At 46.7% G+C, this 18,805-nt stretch overlaps 1 protein-coding gene, 1 long non-coding RNA gene and 1 other non-coding gene across 6 annotated transcripts in view; 2 read left to right on the forward strand and 1 right to left on the reverse strand.

Annotated features, from left to right (window-relative positions):
- Nucleotides 1-18,805, reverse strand: part of fbxo41 (F-box protein 41) — a 548,611-nt gene that overhangs the window by 99,190 nt on the left and 430,616 nt on the right. The gene's annotated exons all lie outside the window — the stretch shown is intronic.
- LOC140482800 (uncharacterized) lies at nucleotides 4,922-18,532 on the forward strand. The gene is made up of 3 exons (XR_011961790.1): nucleotides 4,922-5,090; nucleotides 8,369-8,565; nucleotides 18,191-18,532. It is a non-coding gene; the product is annotated as an uncharacterized lncRNA (long non-coding RNA).
- On the forward strand, nucleotides 13,745-13,935 carry LOC140483008 (U2 spliceosomal RNA). Its single transcript, XR_011961854.1, has one exon. It is a non-coding gene; the product is annotated as a U2 spliceosomal RNA (small nuclear RNA).

Here is an 18,805-nt window from a genome sequence, read left to right on the forward strand (position 1 = left end):
AATTCCTGAAGAAGGGCTTATGCCCGAAATGTCGATTCTTCTGCTCCTTGGATGCTGCCTGATCTGCTGCGCTTTTCCAGCAACACATTTTTCACCAGTTAGTTTAGTGTCCTGAATGGCTTTAGCTAAAATCTCCTTAAGGACTGGTTCATTCATTCACCCATGCCTGAACTCTGTGGATGATACAGAATGTGGAATGTTTGCTTCATGCTCAGCCGTTTGCAAACTTCCTTGATCAGTTTCCCTGCAACATGTGTTCCCTGATCTGAATCTATCCATAATAAATCCACTAACATTGAGCAATGTGCCAGTGCCTCATCATTTAAAATATGATTGATTGTTCTTCAGGTCAAAAGATCAAGATTTGAGAAGGGCATGTACCCACCCACTTGGTCCGATATTTTGGTTGGCAGCCATATCATCCAATCCAGTTCTCTTCAAACTTCAAATAATAATTTGCCCTTTCCGTTTTTCTGGTCAAAATAAACAATCTCGTACCTCTTCACATTAAACTTCATCTGCCAGATTGTGGCCCATTCTCCGAGCTAATCAATATCCATCAGCAAACTCTCTATCTCCTCATCACTGCCTGCCTGCCCACCTATTTTGGTATTGTCTGTGAACTTTGTTGTGTTAGTCTGTCCCTGCTTGCAGATTACTTATATACATGGTAAATAGTTGAGGTCTGAAAACAGAACCCACTAGTTCCAGTTCACCATCCAGAGCAGGACCCATTTATCCTGACCCTCTGCTTTCTACTGGTTAGCCAATCCTTTATCCAAGGCAATGTTCTACTCTTAACACCCTGGGATATAACCTTCTGGATCAGTCTTTTATGCGGCACCTCGTCAAATGCCTTCTGGAACTTGAGATATACCACATCCACCAGATCTCCATCATCTACTTTGCTGGTTACATTCTCCAAGAATTCCAGCAAGTTTGTCAATCATGACTTGCCCTTCATGAACACCTGACACTGGTGTTCAGTTATTTCCTCCTTTACGATTTGACCCCTGCAACATCCTTACTACAGAGGTCAAACTAAGTGGTCTGTATATTCCCACTTTTTGCTTTGTAGAATAAGGTGTCACATCGGGATGTTTGCAATCACCTGATACCTTTCCAGAATCCAGGAAATGTCGGAAAATCTTGACTAACACATCCACAAGCTCTGTTGCCACCAATTTTAATACCCTAGGCTGCAGGCCATTAGGCCTCGGAGACTTGTCTGCCTTTAATCTCATCAATTTACTTAATACCGTCTCCCTAGTTATATTATTTCATCGAGTTCCTCTGCAGTAACTGCAGTATTTGGAAATAAATCATTATTTTCCACTGTGAAACAGATACAAAATATTGGTTTAATGCTTCTGCATTTTCAATTATTATCTCACCATTTTCGACCGATAAAGGACCGACATTTACTTTCACTATTCTCTTCCTCATTATACATTTATAGAAGTTTATCATATCTGTGCGTATATTTCCTGCTATATTCCTTTTGAAGTTCACCGTAGCTCTTTGAGTTTGTTTTTAGTAACCCTTTCCTAATGTTTAAAGTTCTCCTGAACCTCCAAACTGTTACTAACTTTTGCAATGTGAAATGCCCTGGTTTTTGCCTTTATGTTAACCTTGACTTCTTTGTCAAGGATCTTGGATGATTTTTCACCTTTTTACAATTCCTCTTCCTTTCAGGAATATACTTTGATTGAGATGCATCAAATATTTCTCAAAGCATTTGCCATTGTTCTTTAACTCTCCTACTCTTTTATAGAACATAGATTTTTGCCCAGTCCACTCAGGCCACCTCCTTCCTCAGGCCTGTAGAATTACTTTGCCTAAAACTGAAAATCACGTATGCAACTTTCTTTTCACTCTTTCAATCTGAATTTGAAACACTAGAATATTGTGGTCATCTTCCAAGAGGAAGACTACAAGACTGGCATGATGAGAACCAGGGCGAGGTGGATCTCATTGACAATGAGATCCTTGATTGGGGTTGTTGACCTGGACCTATCAGGGAACCCTGGCTGACAGATATAAATGGGACATTAGCATGATTGCTATTTGCCAGTATTCTGGGGGCTTCTGATTAAAAAAGAAGTATCATCAGGCGATTTAGAAACCCCTGAGTTCAGGGAACTGACTGTGGGTTGGCTGGTCACAGCCAGTGTGTTACTGTTGTATTTGATAACTGGTTCCTAAGCTGGCTGGTGTAGGACTTTGGCTCAATCTACCAGCTTACTTTCTTCTATGTGTGAGCCCAGTCCTGCATGTTCTTTAAATGAAGCAATAGGAGAAGATATTTGGTCTCACACTCTTAGTTTATATTAGCAGTAAGTGGCAAAGTATACAGAGCTCTGGGTCTAGACCTTTCTGTCCCTGACAAACTACAAAGTGTGTCAGTTCACAAAGTAAGACCTCTTCCTGTCCCTGACCCAGTCTTTTATACAATAAAAAACGTCATGCAATCATTGAGGTGGGATTGTCTTCTGATTGGCTGTTGATCTGACTCCATTCTCCGCCTCCTCGCGTTCCCGGGTGTCCAATCCCACGTGACCTCCTTCTGCCCGCGAAACGGAGCATCACGTGACCTCCTGCGCGTGAAACAGAGCATCATGTGACCTCCTCCTGCACTTGTAACACAGCATCACCAAAGGCTTCCGAATGCCGAGTATATTTACACTCGCAGCCAACCATATATTTACAAGTAAGGCATATATTTACACTGGTCACACAGACAGTGAATACTGTTATATTTTAGTTCTCATTAGGGAACTTGTTTTTTTTTGCCCCTGTATTTTACTGAATGGTTGCAGCCTGTGTGTTACTCTTTTTACTTTTTGAGAAAAGGACAATGTTAATTTTGTGGTAGGGCTTAGCCCTTGGACTCTAGTTTTCTTTGTTTTTTTGTATGTGTCTTCACTGTTTTTGGTGTTTGGACTGAGCCCTTGTGGAAGACATACATTTTACCAGAGGAGCTGTTCCTGTGGGGAGGCCTAGCCCTGGGACTGGGCCTCTGAAGATTGAATATATGTGTGTGTGCTGGGAGGTGAGCACTTGCTGTATCCTGGAAGTTTGGGTGAAGACCTTGCCTTCAGGAGTGGATCAAACCCCTGTGAGTTAACTGTACCTGTACAATGTACTTTGTTCTTGAGAGTGGGCCTGGTTTTCCAAGGCTGGGCCAGGACTCCATGGAGACTGTGTGCTATGGGGTGTGCATTTGCTGCCTTCAGGAGTGGACTCTGCAGTTTGGAATGGACTCCATTTTGGACCATGCACCTCAAACTGGAGTGGACTCTACATTTTGAAGACTCTATTTGGACTGTATACCAGAAAGGACTCTGTTTTTTTTGGTAATTAACTGTATTGTGTTGTTTGTTGGGTCTATCACTTGCACTGTCTTGTGTTCCCTGGGTTTGGCATGCCTTACTGTGAGCTGGGAGGCTCATGGGTCGTCCTGAAAGCTGTCACCCCAAGAGTCGGCGGGTGGGTAGGCCATCCTGTGAACCTGAAGGTTGGTAGACTGTCCCGAAAGCCAGAGGGTGGGTAGGCCACCCTGATGCCAGTTACCCTGAGGGCCAGATGGTGGGTCGGCCATTCTAAGCGCTGTCGTCCCGAGAAGGGGTAATCGGGACGGGCTGTCCTAGAGGTGGTCGAAAGGTGTGTCAGAGCAGCCGAGAGCCAGAAGGCGCGTGGGGGATGGTTGAGATTCAGAAGGCTTGTGGGCTACCCTGCATGTTGTCGTCCCAGGGAAGGGGACAGGCTGTCCTAGAGGTGGCCGGAAAGTGTGCCAGGATAGCCCAATGGCCGGATGGCGCATCGGGGTGGGTGAGAGCCCAATGGTATGTAGGGACAGACTGAGAGCCAGAAGGCGGGTAGCCATCCTCAGTGCTGTCACCCCGGGCAGGTACTGGGGCGGGCTGTCCTAGAGGTGTTCGAAAGGTGCTGAGGGTGGTTAGTGAAGCTGGAAGGTGGGTAGGCCATCCTGACCGCTGTCACCCCAGGCGGGTACTGGGGCGGGCTGTCCTAGAGGCGGACCGAGAACTGGAAGGGGCATGGGATGGACGGAAGGTGTGTAGGAGCGGGCTGCCTTAGAGTGGCCGGAAGGTGGGAGGAACAGGGGCTTGCTGGGTCTGTATTGTCTGCACTTTTGTATGTAACAATATTGTCTCATGTACAAATGTCATTGTCACTGTCTTTTCATATGTGGAACTGGGATTTGAGGTTTATCCTCATCTCCCTGTAAACTGGTTAAATGGTAGGGTTTGGGGCCTGGCTTTGCTGCTCCTCTCCCTTGTAAAATTGCTGCTGTATACAGCTGTAAATGTTAAGTTTTCCTTTTTGTAAACTGTTTTGTAATTTTTTAATAAAATAAAAAATAAATAAATAAATGGGACATTAGCATGATTGCTATGTGCCAGTATTCTGGGGCTTCTGGTTAAAAAAGTATCATCAGGCGATTTAGAAACTCCTGAGTTCAGGGAATTGACTGCAGGTTGGCTGGTCACAGCCAGTGTGTTACTGTTGTATTTGATAACTGGTTCCTAAGCTGGCTGGTCACACAGACAGTGAATACTGTTATATTTTAGTTCTCATTGGGGAACTTGTTTTTTTTGCCCCTGTATTTTACTGGATGGTTGCAGCCTGTGTGTTTTTGTTTTTTGAGCAAGGACGATGATGGTTTTTGTGGCAGGGCTTAGCCCTTGCACTATGGTTTGTAGTGTTTTCACCTTTTTGAGTGGTTACGAAGTTTAAGAAAAGTTCTTGCTGTCGCATTTGAAGTGAATGAGAAGTGATAATTTGTTTGAAACTTCTTTCAAAATGCCTGCGCCTCAGGCAGAAGTTCTAACAGTGTTTTGTTATTTCTGTTGATAACAATGGACTGTCTAGTGAGCTAGAGATCGGGGGTGGAGTCGGGATGCGATCACATAAAGAATTGGTCCACCTCAGTGCTCTCACAAATGAGCAAACCATAATGCCAGAAGTAACCTCAAACCTGTGCAGGAAACTTGGATATCGTATTGAAATTAACAAAGGATTAACAGCTACAAGGGTTTACCAACAAAGATGATGACACACACACTCAGGTAAGGGTGATACTTTATGAATCAAATCAAGACCTTTTTAACAGAGATTGTGTTTGGACTGAGCTCCTGTGAGTTTAAAAAAAAGCAAAACAAAACATATAAACAGGGGATACAAAAGGCCTTGTCAGTCGAGGGACTGACCTTGAGCTCTCTGATCAGAGCCCATGCACTGTGCACATATCAATAAACAGTGACTTGATGATGGGATACTTACCTCTATGCAATTATTCCAAAGACCATTTATTAGTCCTTCTTTGTTACATAATACCAAATCTAAAGTAGCCAGTTCTCTGGTTGGCTCCATGACAAGTTGCTGTGGGAAACAATCCCTTATACATTCAATGGACCTTGCTTTGAGCCTTCCCTTGCCAAGTTGAATAATCTAATCAATGTTCATGTTCAAATCACCTAAAATTACTTTTGAGTCCTTCTCAATCCCTCATTATTGAAGAACATAGGAACATAAGAACTAGGAGCAGGAGTAGGCCATCTGGCCCTTCGAGCCTGCTATACCATTCAAATAGACCACGACTGATCTTTACAGGCCTCAGCTCCACTTACCCACCCTCTCACCCTAACTCTTAATTCCTTTCCTGGTTTATACTATGCTAAACTTTGGCAGTATTGTTTTGGAGGCTGAAAATTACTCCTAGCAAGGGGTCGCTTCCCTTATCTTTTATTTCCACCCTAGACCCTAGTGCCAATATAGTTTGTTACCACAGCCTTGATGCCATGCTTAAACAATGAAACAACTCCACCTCCTGCTCTTTCTTGTCTAACCTTTCAGAGTACTGAGTACCCTTGGACATTTAACTCCCAGTTCTGAACTTCCTGTAACCATGATTCAGTAATCCCCACCAGGTATACCCATTTGTCTGCATCTGTGACATCAGCTCCTTGACTTTATTCCGAATACTGTGTGTGTTTAGGTCCAAGGTTTTTAAATCAATCCTACTTGTTTGTCTTTCTCTTTCAATATTTTCTTGTGCACCACGCTTTCCATACTCTCCATCCTTATTTATTACTTCATAATACCGAACCTCACCTCTGTCATTTACTCCAACTTTGCAACTCACATTTTGATCTTTTATGAATCCTTCTCTCACCATAATCATTAGACTGACCCTGCCTGTTTATCCTATTAGTCTTTACTGACTGCATACCTTGTGACCTGTTGCATTGGATCCTAACCCTCTGCCTTAATGTATAAATCCATTCAAATTGCACTAGTAACCATCCCCACCAGGATAAAATGCAACCTGTCTTTTTTGTACAGATCCCACCTAACTTGGAAGAGATCCCAATCTCCATATGGCCAAGCTCCCTGGACTGTCCGTGCAGGACCTCATCATTCTTCCTTTCTATGTCATTGGTACAAGTGTGTACCATGACGTCTAGCTGTTCACCATCCCTCTTCAGTATGTCCTGAGCACGCTTAGAGACATCCTTGACTCTGGCAACAGGGAGGCAATACATGTCTTGGTGTCTTGTTTGTGGCCATAGAAATGTCTATCTGTGCCTTTAACTATTGAGTCGTTGACTTCCACTGTTTATTTGCACTTCAACCTCCTCTGCTGGCACTGTTCTATCTACTGCTGTTGTCATCCCCGATACGCAGTCCCTCTGAACAGTATCTAAAGTAGCTCACCTGTTTGAGATGGGGACAGCCACAGGGGCCTCCTGCATTGTTTGTCCCTTGTGACCATCCTGTATCTGTCTGCCTCAGCCTTGGGTATGACTGCCTCCCTGAAGCAGGTGTCTATGACCCTCTCGGCCTCCTACCTGCTCCATCTGAGTGCCAGTTAATTTAAACAATCTGTTAAAAACTGTAGCTGTACACACTTCCTCCAAATGTAACCATCTAGGACAGTTGAACTCTCCCAGAGTTGTCAGATAGGAGAAAGTGAAGACTGCAGATGCTAGAGATCAGAGTTACTTTCTGACAGAGTTGCCAGATGTCACACGTAGAGCACCTGATGCCCCTTACTAATATTTTCACCTGGTTATGATTTAATTAAGAGAAGTGTCTATGTAAATCTCCCTTATTGTTTTGGCTTTAGCTAATAAAGCAGTTATTTGACCTATTTTCTCACTATCTCAGTTCTAAAAGGTCATCCCTTCACTTGGAGGCTGTGCCCTCAGGGCCTATGAATGACAACATTTTCCTTATGCTCACTCAGTCCAAGCCTCTTAATATTCTGTAGATTTCAATGAGATCTTCCCCCTCTTCCTTCTAAACAGCATTGATTACGGACCCAGAGTCCTCAGTCACTGCACATGTGACATCTTCCTGTGTGCCAGCTGTGTCTCCAACCGGGGAGAGTATGCCCCCGATACTCATTGATTCCAATTTTGCTCAGGCTCCTTCATGCCATTCCTAATCAAATGCGACCCTGCTATCAAGGCCGTCACTTTCCCCTCTCCTCTGGGTTTCAGCTCTTTTGACCATGTTTGAACCAAGGCTGTAATGAGGTCAGGAGCTAAGTGGCCCTGGCACAACCCAAACCAGGCATCAGTGAGTAGGTTAATGCTGCTTGCATGTGCTGCTTGATATCAATGCTGATGGCAATTTTCATTACTTTGCTGAAGATCGAGAGTAAACTAATGGAGCGGTAGCTGGCCAAGTTGGCTTTGTCCGGCTTTTTGTGTGCAGATAAATGCATCTTTACTGTATGATCCAGTGGTTCCAGATGTGACTTTACCACGGCAGCAAGATATCCCTGCTCTATACTTGAACCCTTTTGCTATGAATGCCAACTTTTCTTTTTCCTTCTTTACTGCCTGCATGCTTATCTTCAGCAACTGGTGCACAAAGACACAGACATCTCATTATAAATTCCCTTCTCTCAATTTATAGCCATTCAGATAATAATGTGCCTTCCTGCTTTTGCTACGGAAGTGGATAACCTCACACTTATCGACATTATACTTCATCTGCCATGTACTTGCCCACTCATTCAGCCTGTCCAAATCCCAATCAAGTTCGTTCTTTCTATACAGTGAAACTCAAGGAAAGGCAGCAGTATGTCCAACTCAGAATTGATTAGGAAATAAATTTCAATGAAATGAGAAATTGAGAAGGGAACAAAAGTACATTTTACTGTAATTTGTTTTAGCTTTGGTTGAGTGGTTAAGAAATTTAAGAAAGGTTATTCCTGTTGCATTTGAAGTGAATGAGAAGTGATAATTTGTTTGAAACTTCTTTCAAAATGCCTGGGCCTCAGGCAGAAGTTCTAACAGTGTTTTGTTATTTCTGTTGATAACAATGGACTGTCTAGTGAGCTAGAGATCGGGGGTGGAGTCAGGATGCGATCACATAAAGAATTGGTCCACCTCAGTGCTCTCACAAGTGAGCAAACCATACTGCCAGAAGCAACCTCAAACCTGTGCAGGAAACTTGGATATCGTATTGAAATTAACAAAGGATTAACAGCTACAAGGATTTACCAACAAAGATGATGACACACACACTCAGGTAAGGGTGATACTTTATGAATCAAATCAAGACCTTTTTGACAGAGTTTAGGAGCTACACAGCTTTGCATTGGAGTTTCTGTAATTTGAATTTGTTGATTATATTGACCTAGCATTTCTGGGCGGCACGGTAGCACAGTGGTTAGCACTGCTGCCTCACAGTTCCAGAGACAGAGGTTCAATTCCTGCCTCAGGCGACTAACTGTGTGGAGTTTGCACATTCTCCCCATGTCTGCATGGGTTTCCTCCGGGTGCACCGGTTTCCTCCCACAGTCCAAAAATGTGCAGGTTAGGTGAATTGGCCATGCTAAATTGCCTGTAGTGTTAGGTGCAGGGGTAAATGTAGGGGAATGGGTCCAGGTGGGTGCGCTTCAGCAGGTAGGTGTGGACTTGTTGGGCCGAAGGGCCTGTTTCCAAATTGTAAGTCAACTAATCAATGTTTCAGGCAAAAGCGTTGCGTGAGGAATGTTACCTTGCTGTCTCTCCATGGATGTCACCTTGATTGATGTTCGAATATTAAGTAACGGATCATGTCCCAGCTGTATAGCTGAAACCAGACGTCTTGCTTGCTGGCTTCTTAGGCTCATGTTTCACCATTTTGATACTTTTCGGGTGGCTGGCTGCTGGTACCTCAGTTGTAGCTTTCACTTTTGAAGGTGACTTGTGTAGTTACTGATTCCTGATGAAGAGCTCATGCTCGGAGCGTCGATTCCCCTGCTCCTTGGATGCTGCCTGACCTGCTGTTTTTACGACATAGAACATAGAACAGCGCAGTTGAGGCCCTTCAGCCATGAATGTTGCGCCAACCTGTCGAACCAATCTGAAGCCCATCGAAACGACACTATTCTATTTTCACCCATATGACTATCCAATGACTGTTTAAAAGCCCTTAAAGTTGGCAAGTCTACTACTGTTGCAGGCAATGCGATACTTGCGCCTACTATTCTCTGAGTGAAGAAACTACCTCTGAACTCTGTCCTATATCTATCACCCCTCAATATAAAGCTAAGTCCCCTCAGGCCAGCCATCACCATCCAAGGAAAACGTCCATCACTGTCCACCCTATCTAACCCTTTGATTATCTTATATGTCTCAATTAAGTTGCCTCTCAAACTTCTTCTCGCTAATGAAAGCAGCCTCAAGTCCCTCAGCCTTTCCTCGTAAGACCTTCCCTCGATACTATGCAACATCCAAGTAAATCTCCTCCAAGCTCTTTCCAAAACTTCAACTTCAACATCCTTCCAGAGTTCACGGAAGAGGGGGAAAGTGAGAAGGGAAAAGTGCGGAGAAAGGTTTTCACATAGAGGATGGTGGGTGCCTGGAACGCGTTGCCAGTCGAAGCGCTGGCAGCAGGCACATTAGGAACGTTTCAGGCTCACCTTGTTAGACACGTGAACGGGAGGCGGAACGGCGGGACTGAAACCACGTCTGGGCAACAAGTAGCACGTCCAAACAAGGAGTAGGAATCGGCACAGGCTCGCTGGGCCCTGTGTTATCGATCCGACGGTGCCAAAGTCTCCGGCCACCTGGTGAATTTCTGCAAATACCTCGTAGACGGGGCTGTGACAGGGACCTTACTGGGGTGTCCACGATAATGAGGGCCACGGAGGGCATTCTTGCTGAGCTTGCAGATGGCACAAAGACAGCTAGAGGGACAGGTAGTTTTGAGGAAATGGGCAGGCTGCAGAAGAGCGTGGACACGACGGGCGAGTGGGGAAAGAAGTGACCGAGTGTGCGGTTTTGCACTTTGGTAGCAAGGACAATCGGGTAGACGATTTTCTGAACGAGGGAAAGGCTTTGCGAATCTGAAGCGCAGAGGGTCTCGGGAGTCCTAGGTCCAGGTTGTTTCAAGATTAACACGCAGGTTCATCCGATGGTTCGGAAGGCAAATGCAGTGTCGGCATTCATTTCAAGCGGGCGAGAAGAAAAAGCGCGGAGACGTGCTGCTGAGGCTGCATATCAGGCTCTGGTCTGAGCACAGGTGGAATATTGGGAGCAGTTTTGTGCCCTGGACCGAAGGAAGGGATGCGCTGGTGTTGGAGGGAGTCTAGAGAAGGTTTACAAGCGTGTTCCCCCTGGGCCCGAAGGGTTTGTCACATGAGGTCTCTGGGTCTGTACCCGATGGTGTTTCGAAAGGTAAGGCGGGATCTGACGGAACCTTACAGGCTACTGGGAGGCCTGGTCAGAGTGGTTGTGAAGAAGATGGTCCCACTAGTAGGCGAGACGAGGACCTGGAAGTACAGCCTCAGGGTGAAGGGTCGCCCCTTCAGGCCGAGATGAGGTTGCATTTAAGACAGAGATGGAGAGGTTCAAAGTTTGGGAGAAGATTTGTAGCTCGGGTGCTCGTTGTTGTGGTTCTGTTCGCCGAGCTGGGAATTTGTGTCGCAGACGTTTCGCCCCCTGTCTAGGTGACATCCTGAGTGCTTATGAGGCCTCCTGTGAAGCGCTTCTGTGCTGTTTCCTCCAGCATTTATAGTGATTTGTACCTGCCGCTTCCGGTTGTCAGCTCCAGCTGTCCGCTGCAGTGGCCGGTATATTGGGTCCAGGTCGATGTGCTTATTGATTGAATCTGTGGATGAGTGCCATGCCTCTAGGAATTCCCTGGCTGTTCTCTGTTTGGCTTGTCCTATAATAGTAGTGCTTCACAGAGATAGAGAGGTTCTTGATTATAAGGGGATCAAGGGCTGTGCGGAAGGGCAGGAGAATCGGGGTTGAGAAACCTGTGAGCCACGACCGAATGGCGGAGCGTGGGCCGAATGGCCTGATTCTGCTCCTACGTCTTATGGGCCGTCAGACCTTCCGTGGTCTTGCGGTCATGACAGAAAGCAGCTGTTTCCCAGAGGGTGGGCGGCGGTCTGGAATGCACTGCTCGGGAGGGTAGCGAGGCGGGGAACCTCAAAACCGTTGAAAAACTACTTGGGTGAGCACTGGAAATGTCATCACTTTTCCTGGCTACGGACCAAGTGCTGGAAAGTGGGACTAGAGCAGACTTAGAGTAGCTTTGTCAGTGCGGACTCGGAGGGCCAAAGGGCCTCTTCTGTACTGTGTGACTGTGTGGGGAAGCTTTCTGATTCCCACCTGTTGATCGAGGCCGCGCTACCGATGCTTCCTGATGCGGAGCAGCCGGATGGCTCCGAGTGCGCATTGAGGGTGAGAGGGTGGGAGAGAGCTTCGGAGCCTCCGTCCGTTTGGTTCAGGTTCCGTCTCGTCCTGATGCATGCATCGATGTACGTGCTCAGTGGCTACCAATAGAGTGAAGGTGCAGTTGATCCCTGACTCCACGCGCGGTGCTGCAGGTTGAAATGTCTAGACGAAAACAGAACTCGCTGCACCCTTCGGGAGAAGGGTCACTGGACTCGAAGCGTTAATTCTGCTTTCTCTCCACGGATGCGGAGGTTTTGCTTACTGGGTGTTTTGCTTTATTTTGCATTTGAGACCTTGCTTTTTGATTGCACAGCCGCTATCAAACCATTAGCTTGCTGTTAGCGCTGCAATTAGCACCCTTGAATCTTGATTTGCAGTTCTAAGGAAGCAGACCGAATTGGAATGTTTGGAGCGGGAGCCGAACCAATAAAGGCTGATTTGCTGTAAATTGATCTTCACGTCCCCCGTCGTGCTGTTCATTCGCACGAGGTGGGTTGGGGGATGGGAGTTCACATTTTCCAAGACAAGATGGATTAGTCTGTAAGAGGTACTGTTCGTAAAGGTGAGCCGAGATTTCCTGACAGTGAGATTTTTCGGTCAGAATTCGAACCTGCTCCAATCATTTGCCTTGAGGGGAGGCTGAGATTTTTAGAACGTCGAACAGAGCAGCGCAACAACAGGCCCTTCGGCAACTGTGAGAAACAAAACTCACTCACAATTCAGCCTGAGGCAAAGCCTTGGAAACAAGAACATTTTATTCTTTACGGCCTTGCAAGAACGGGCGTTTTGCTCAAGCAATCAGGCTAGCAAAAGCGCGTGAAAACAAAACATGTAAGCATTCTTATTCAGTTTGCAAGTTGCGGAATCACGCCTCCCTTTTCCCATCCTATCCTAAGCCGATTACCTCACTTGTTTTTCTCTAATTTTCCTTATCTGACTACCCTGCTGTCCTTGTCCTTGTCTGTTACGGCCTCTCTGTTATTTTATCCAGTTCCCCTTGTCATACTATAAGCTTATTGTGAAATGCCCCTACTGCTACTTTTGTGGTCAGCTACAACACTTTAAAGTTATTTCTTAGTTTAAAACTATTTCTTAAACAAAAACCTCTATATTCGTTAAAATCTTAGCCTTAAGTATGCTGCAAGAATCCCGCGACCGTTTGTGTAATGTTCCCCTTCCCCTCCCCCCACAACACCCCGTCACCCATCTGCAAAAACAACATCTCTAACCACCACCACCTGCAGAAACTACATTTCTAATCTCCCACAAACTGTCAGGGACATTTAAGCGACTGCTGGACGAGCCACACGCTGGACGGCAGTAAATCGAGGGGTGTGTAGGTTAGGTTGATCTTAGATTAAGAAAACTGCTCGGCACGACATCGTGGGCCGAAGGGCCTGTACTGTTCAATGTTCTAACTGCAGGCACATCCACACACACATCAAAGACATGGAGGGCTCGGCTGAATCTATTGCTTTCTTCTCTACGTGTCACGTTTCATCGAGGTAGTGTCCTAGGCCCAAGCATCTTCAGCGAGTGGTTAGAATATTCAGTGCACTGCCCGAGAGAGAGGGTGCTGGAGGCAGATTCAATGGTGACTTTGGTCGGAGGGTCGGACACTTATCCGAAGAGAGAATATTTGCTGCAGGGCGAGTGGGACTGGGGAAGTTGCTCGTGCAGAGAGCTGATGCAGACATGACAGGCTGAATGTATCATTCAATGCGTGCAGTTCTGCAGTTGGTTACCGCCTCCTCAAAAACGCTGTGCTGGTCACGTGAGAAGTCACGTAAGCTTAGCCCTGACCCACCTGATTGGTGAGATACTGACGATCTCTACATGACCATGAGGCAGTGGTTCACTGACAGGGGAAAAAAAGCAGCTGCTGTAAACGGACCTGCTGCTCTAGTCAGAAATCCTGGGAGGACTACGGCGACAGGGAAACTGTCAGCAGTGATCTACAAGTCTTTGAACAGAATCAAGCTGACTGAAAACATGGAGGACAAATGGGACTTGAGGCAGTCCGCGGTATTGTAGTTATCGCTTCTCGGCCTTTTGGCTAAGATCAAGTGTAGTATCTGTTCTTATCAGTTTAATATCTGATACGTCCCTTATCTGGGGACCATATATTAAATTGATTTTTGGAGCAGGGAGATGGAATAGGGGCTTGCTCCGTCCACTCCACGCATCGACCTGGTATTGCAGTACCTCCGGGAACGGTGCACCCCTCATCTATAAATCTAAAAACAGCTTCATGTTTATAGCTCAGGCTTTTGGTGCTTTGCGTCCACTGGATGGGTTTGAGTACCAAGTGCTTCATTTCTCACATCCAGCTGGGCGTGAGTCGGTTCAAACTCGTCTGTTCTAAGGTGGCTGTTCAGCTCCCGCTCCCTATCCTCCTCTCGCCATCTCTGTCTCTTGCGCACCTTGACACTTGCTCTCAATGTCATCCCCTCACCCCTGCTGCGTGCTGCACCGTCCCGCCAACGCCGGGCCCCGATCTCACACCACGTGGTGTCAGAATTTGGGAGTTGCAGCAACCGTAGCTGCCCACCAGCTTTTGCTACTCGCGAGTGACATTTCAGAAAAACAAGAGAAGGTCGACTGTGCTACGTTGCTGCATGCTGCTGGGGATGAAGCTATCTAGGGGTTCAGTCGTTTTGATTTTGATGACTTGAAAGAGAGATTTCGAGAACACTGTGAGCTAGGACAAAAATAATCGGGACGTATTTAAGGCACATGCTTTTCATCAGAGTGCAAGGGCAAGCGGAATCGATAGGTACGTATGTGACTGACCGGAAAAAACGAGGCAAAGGACTGTGAGTTTCAGCCACTTTCCGATTCACTGAGCCGCGACAGAATCGTGTGTGCTATCACGAATGACTGAGTCAGAGGCAGGTTACTCAGAGAGTCAATTCTCACTGGGAAAAGCAAAGAGGCAGCACTAGCTCGACAACAGCACGTGAGAACACGTAGAACAAACAAACCAATGTTTGATGACCGGAACTGGCCTGGAAAGATAATAAGGCAGGTAGGACCACTGCAGATTATCCGGCACCTGGGCTGTGTACGCAGGGACTGGCACAACACCCCCTTGCCTTCTTTTGCACTTTGCTGCCTCAGCCAGAACTGGCAGCATTCTAAGTCAGTCTCACACAAGCAGCGTGTGCCAGCTGTCTGTGACAACAAATTCCAAAGACTCACAACCCTCTGAGAGAAGACGTTCCTCCTGATCTCACTCTTAAATTGGTGCCTCTTTATTCTGTTCAGTTCTAGGCACTCCCATGAGGGAAAATGTCCTCTCAGCATTCACCCTGTCGAGCCACGTAATGTTCCAATATGTTTCAGTAAGATTGTGTCTCATTCATTTAAACTCAGGATCTACGCTCATCTGGAGGTAGGGTTTACCGGGCTCAATTTTACTGGAAAGCTGACCTCCGGCCAGTTCAGCAAATAGGTCGTTGAGCAAAGGGAAAGGAAACCGCCTAGCACACACCAGCAGGTGAACTGTTGCAGCTTGATATTGCGGCTCCGGAACTCAATCCCTCTACCAATGAAACCTAACAGCCTTCTTAACAGCACTATCCACCCGGGTGGCAACTTTCAGGGATCTCTGTACAGGGGACTCCAAGATCCCTCTGCACATCCACACTACCAAGAATCTTTCCATCGACCCAGTACTCTGCCTTCCTGTTATTCTTCCCAAAGTGCATCACCTCACATTTAGCTGCATTGAACTCCATTTGCCACCTCTCAGCCCAGTTCTGCAGTTTATCGAAGTCCCCCTGCAACCTGTAACATTCTTCCACACTGACCACTACTCCACCGACTTTAGCGTCGTCTGCAAATTTACTAATCCATCCACCTATGTTATGCCTGCGTCTAAGTCATTTATAAAAATGACAAACAGCAGTGGTCCCAAAACAGACCCTTGTGGCACACCACTAGTAACCGGACTCCAGGCTGAATGGATTCCTGATGAAGGGCTTTTGCCCGAAACGTCGATTTCGAAGCTACTTGGATGCTGCCTGAACTGCTGTGCTCTTCCAGCACCACTAATCCAGAATCCAGGCTGAATATCTTCCATCAACCACCACTCGCTGCCTTCTTTCAGAAAGCCAGTTTTTAAGCCCAATTGCTGAATCAACCTCAATTCCATGCCTCTGCCTTTTCTCCAACAGCCTACCACGTGGAACCTTATCAAAGGCTCCCGGCGTCCTGCTTGTCTACCCCATTGAAAACAATAGCGTGCTTCTTTAGCATTCTTGATCAGTCGCTCTCGGAATCTTGACAAGTGATTGCCTTCGGCCCAGTTGAGTTCGATTCTGTCCAACCACATTCTTGCCCATAAAGCTGTAAGATTTCCTTTGATGACGCGCAGGCTGTGTCTTCAGACTGACCGTATAACTGAACGTTCCCACCGTGAAAGCACCACTTCACCTGTGTGTGTTCCTCGCGCAGTTTCTGAAGGTTGCAGCGCAACATGACTCAGCCGTATCAATGGAACCGGTTCGCCGTTCAGTAAGGGAGCGTCGGCAGGTATCGCCAGTATCTCTGTAACAACAACACCTCATTGGTTTGTGCGTCTGGGCTTTTGTCTTCTTGCCCTTTTTGTACCATTTAGGATTTCTTCCTGTACTTTCGCTGCAGGTTATTGGTACCTTCTCCCCCGAGCGCACCCACTTAATATATTCTTTTTTAATGCTGCAGTTTCTGCACACAGCTTCTTTCTACCAGCAATTTGCTGCTGCCCGACATGTGTTTCCACAGCAGTGGCAGTTTTGTGTCTACGTTGGTGCTTGTCCCTGGGCCACCATTTTGTGAACTCTTAGCCACCATTTTGTGAGGTGTTGACCTTCCTTGGCTGCGAGTTCCACCACGGTTGCCATTCCCAGCACTTTCATTTAATTGTAGTCACCTTTGCGTCAGTAATCTCTCCTGGATCGCTTCACATCTTACGGCAGGCTGCTACAAAAGGTGGAGCCTCGTGGGATCTGAGGTGAGCCGGCTAGCTGGGTACAAAACCGGCTCGGTCACAGAAGACAGACAGTAGCGGTGGAAGCGCGTTTTTCGGAAGGGAGATCAGTAACCAGTGGTGTCTCGCAGGGCTCAGTGCTAGGACCTTTGTTGTTTGTGACGTGTAAATAAATGATCTGTACAAAGAGCTGTACAAAACTCCAGTTAGGCTACAATTGGGGGATATCGCGCGCAGTGCTGTTCGGCACACTACCAGAAGGACGTGGATGCTTTGGAGAGGGTGCACAGAAGGTTTACCAGGACGTTGCCTGCCCTGGAGTGCTTCTGTTGTGAGGAGAGGTTGAATAAACTTGGATTGTTGTCACTGCAAAGACGGAAGCTGAGGGGCGACCTGATAGAGGTCGACAGCATACTGAGAGGCATCGAAAGGGTGGCGAGTCAGTGGGTACAGGCTCACGGTGAGAGGGGGAAAGTGAGAAGGGAAAAGTGCGGAGAAAGGTTTTCACATAGAGGATGGTGGGTGCCTGGAACGCGTTGCCAGTCGAAGCGCTGGCAGCAGGCACATTAGGAACGTTTCAGGCTCACCTTGTTAGACACGTGAACGGGAGGCGGAACGGCGGGACTGAAACCACGTCTGGGCAACAAGTAGCACGTCCAAACAAGGAGTAGGAATCGGCACAGGCTCGCTGGGCCCTGTGTTATCGATCCGACGGTGCCAAAGTCTCCGGCCACCTGGTGAATTTCTGCAAATACCTCGTAGACGGGGCTGTGACAGGGACCTTACTGGGGTGTCCACGATAATGAGGGCCACGGAGGGCATTCTTGCTGAGCTTGCAGATGGCACAAAGACAGCTAGAGGGACAGGTAGTTTTGAGGAAATGGGCAGGCTGCAGAAGAGCGTGGACACGACGGGCGAGTGGGGAAAGAAGTGACCGAGTGTGCGGTTTTGCACTTTGGTAGCAAGGACAATCGGGTAGACGATTTTCTGAACGAGGGAAAGGCTTTGCGAATCTGAAGCGCAGAGGGTCTCGGGAGTCCTAGGTCCAGGTTGTTTCAAGATTAACACGCAGGTTCATCCGATGGTTCGGAAGGCAAATGCAGTGTCGGCATTCATTTCAAGCGGGCGAGAAGAAAAAGCGCGGAGACGTGCTGCTGAGGCTGCATATCAGGCTCTGGTCTGAGCACAGGTGGAATATTGGGAGCAGTTTTGTGCCCTGGACCGAAGGAAGGGATGCGCTGGTGTTGGAGGGAGTCTAGAGAAGGTTTACAAGCGTGTTCCCCCTGGGCCCGAAGGGTTTGTCACATGAGGTCTCTGGGTCTGTACCCGATGGTGTTTCGAAAGGTAAGGCGGGACCTGACGGAACCTTACAGGCTACTGGGAGGCCTGGTCAGAGTGGTTGTGAAGAAGATGAATTTGTACTTCGCTCAAAAACTGCATGCATTCATGTAGAACTCTGAGCTCAAAAACTGCATGAATTTATGTAAAACTCTGTTATCTCACTTTTTAGATTCGAATCAATCTAAACATCATGGCATCGACAGAGAACACAGGGGGCCAACTCCTTCAACATATTGTGTAGCTATCATCATTGTTAACAGCTAAACCGAGAATGCAACTTTTTAAAAAAAAGGTTTTGTGATTTACACACGAAAGAAGTGAAACTATCACTGTATTCTAACAGATGAAAGGCTTAACAGACAATCAATTTTTCAATGTATAATTTCAGTTACATCACACTGTAAATTTTTGCTATAAATTCTGTGTTAGGATTGAGCCCTCCACTATCACCTGAGGAAGGAGCGTCGCTCTGAAAGCTAGTGTGTTTCCAATTAAACCTGTTGGACTATAAGCTGGTGTTGTGTGATTTTTAATAATGGTCAGACTGATTCTAATCTAAAAAATGGATTTAAAGAATCTTACAAGGATTCATGCAGTTATTGAGCAAAGTAAAATGTAATTCCGCAAGTACAATTTCACCCCACAAGCGTAGATGTATATGTGTGCTTGTGTGAGTGAGAGAGAGAGAAAGAGAGAGTGTGTGTGTATGGTGGGGAGGGAAGTAAGTGTGGTTATGAGTGTCTGCGAGTGTGTGCGTTTGTGTGTGTGTAAAGGGGTATAAATC

Source organism: Chiloscyllium punctatum, chromosome 1, assembly GCF_047496795.1.
Source record: "Chiloscyllium punctatum isolate Juve2018m chromosome 1, sChiPun1.3, whole genome shotgun sequence".
Lineage (NCBI taxonomy): Eukaryota > Metazoa > Chordata > Chondrichthyes > Orectolobiformes > Hemiscylliidae > Chiloscyllium > Chiloscyllium punctatum.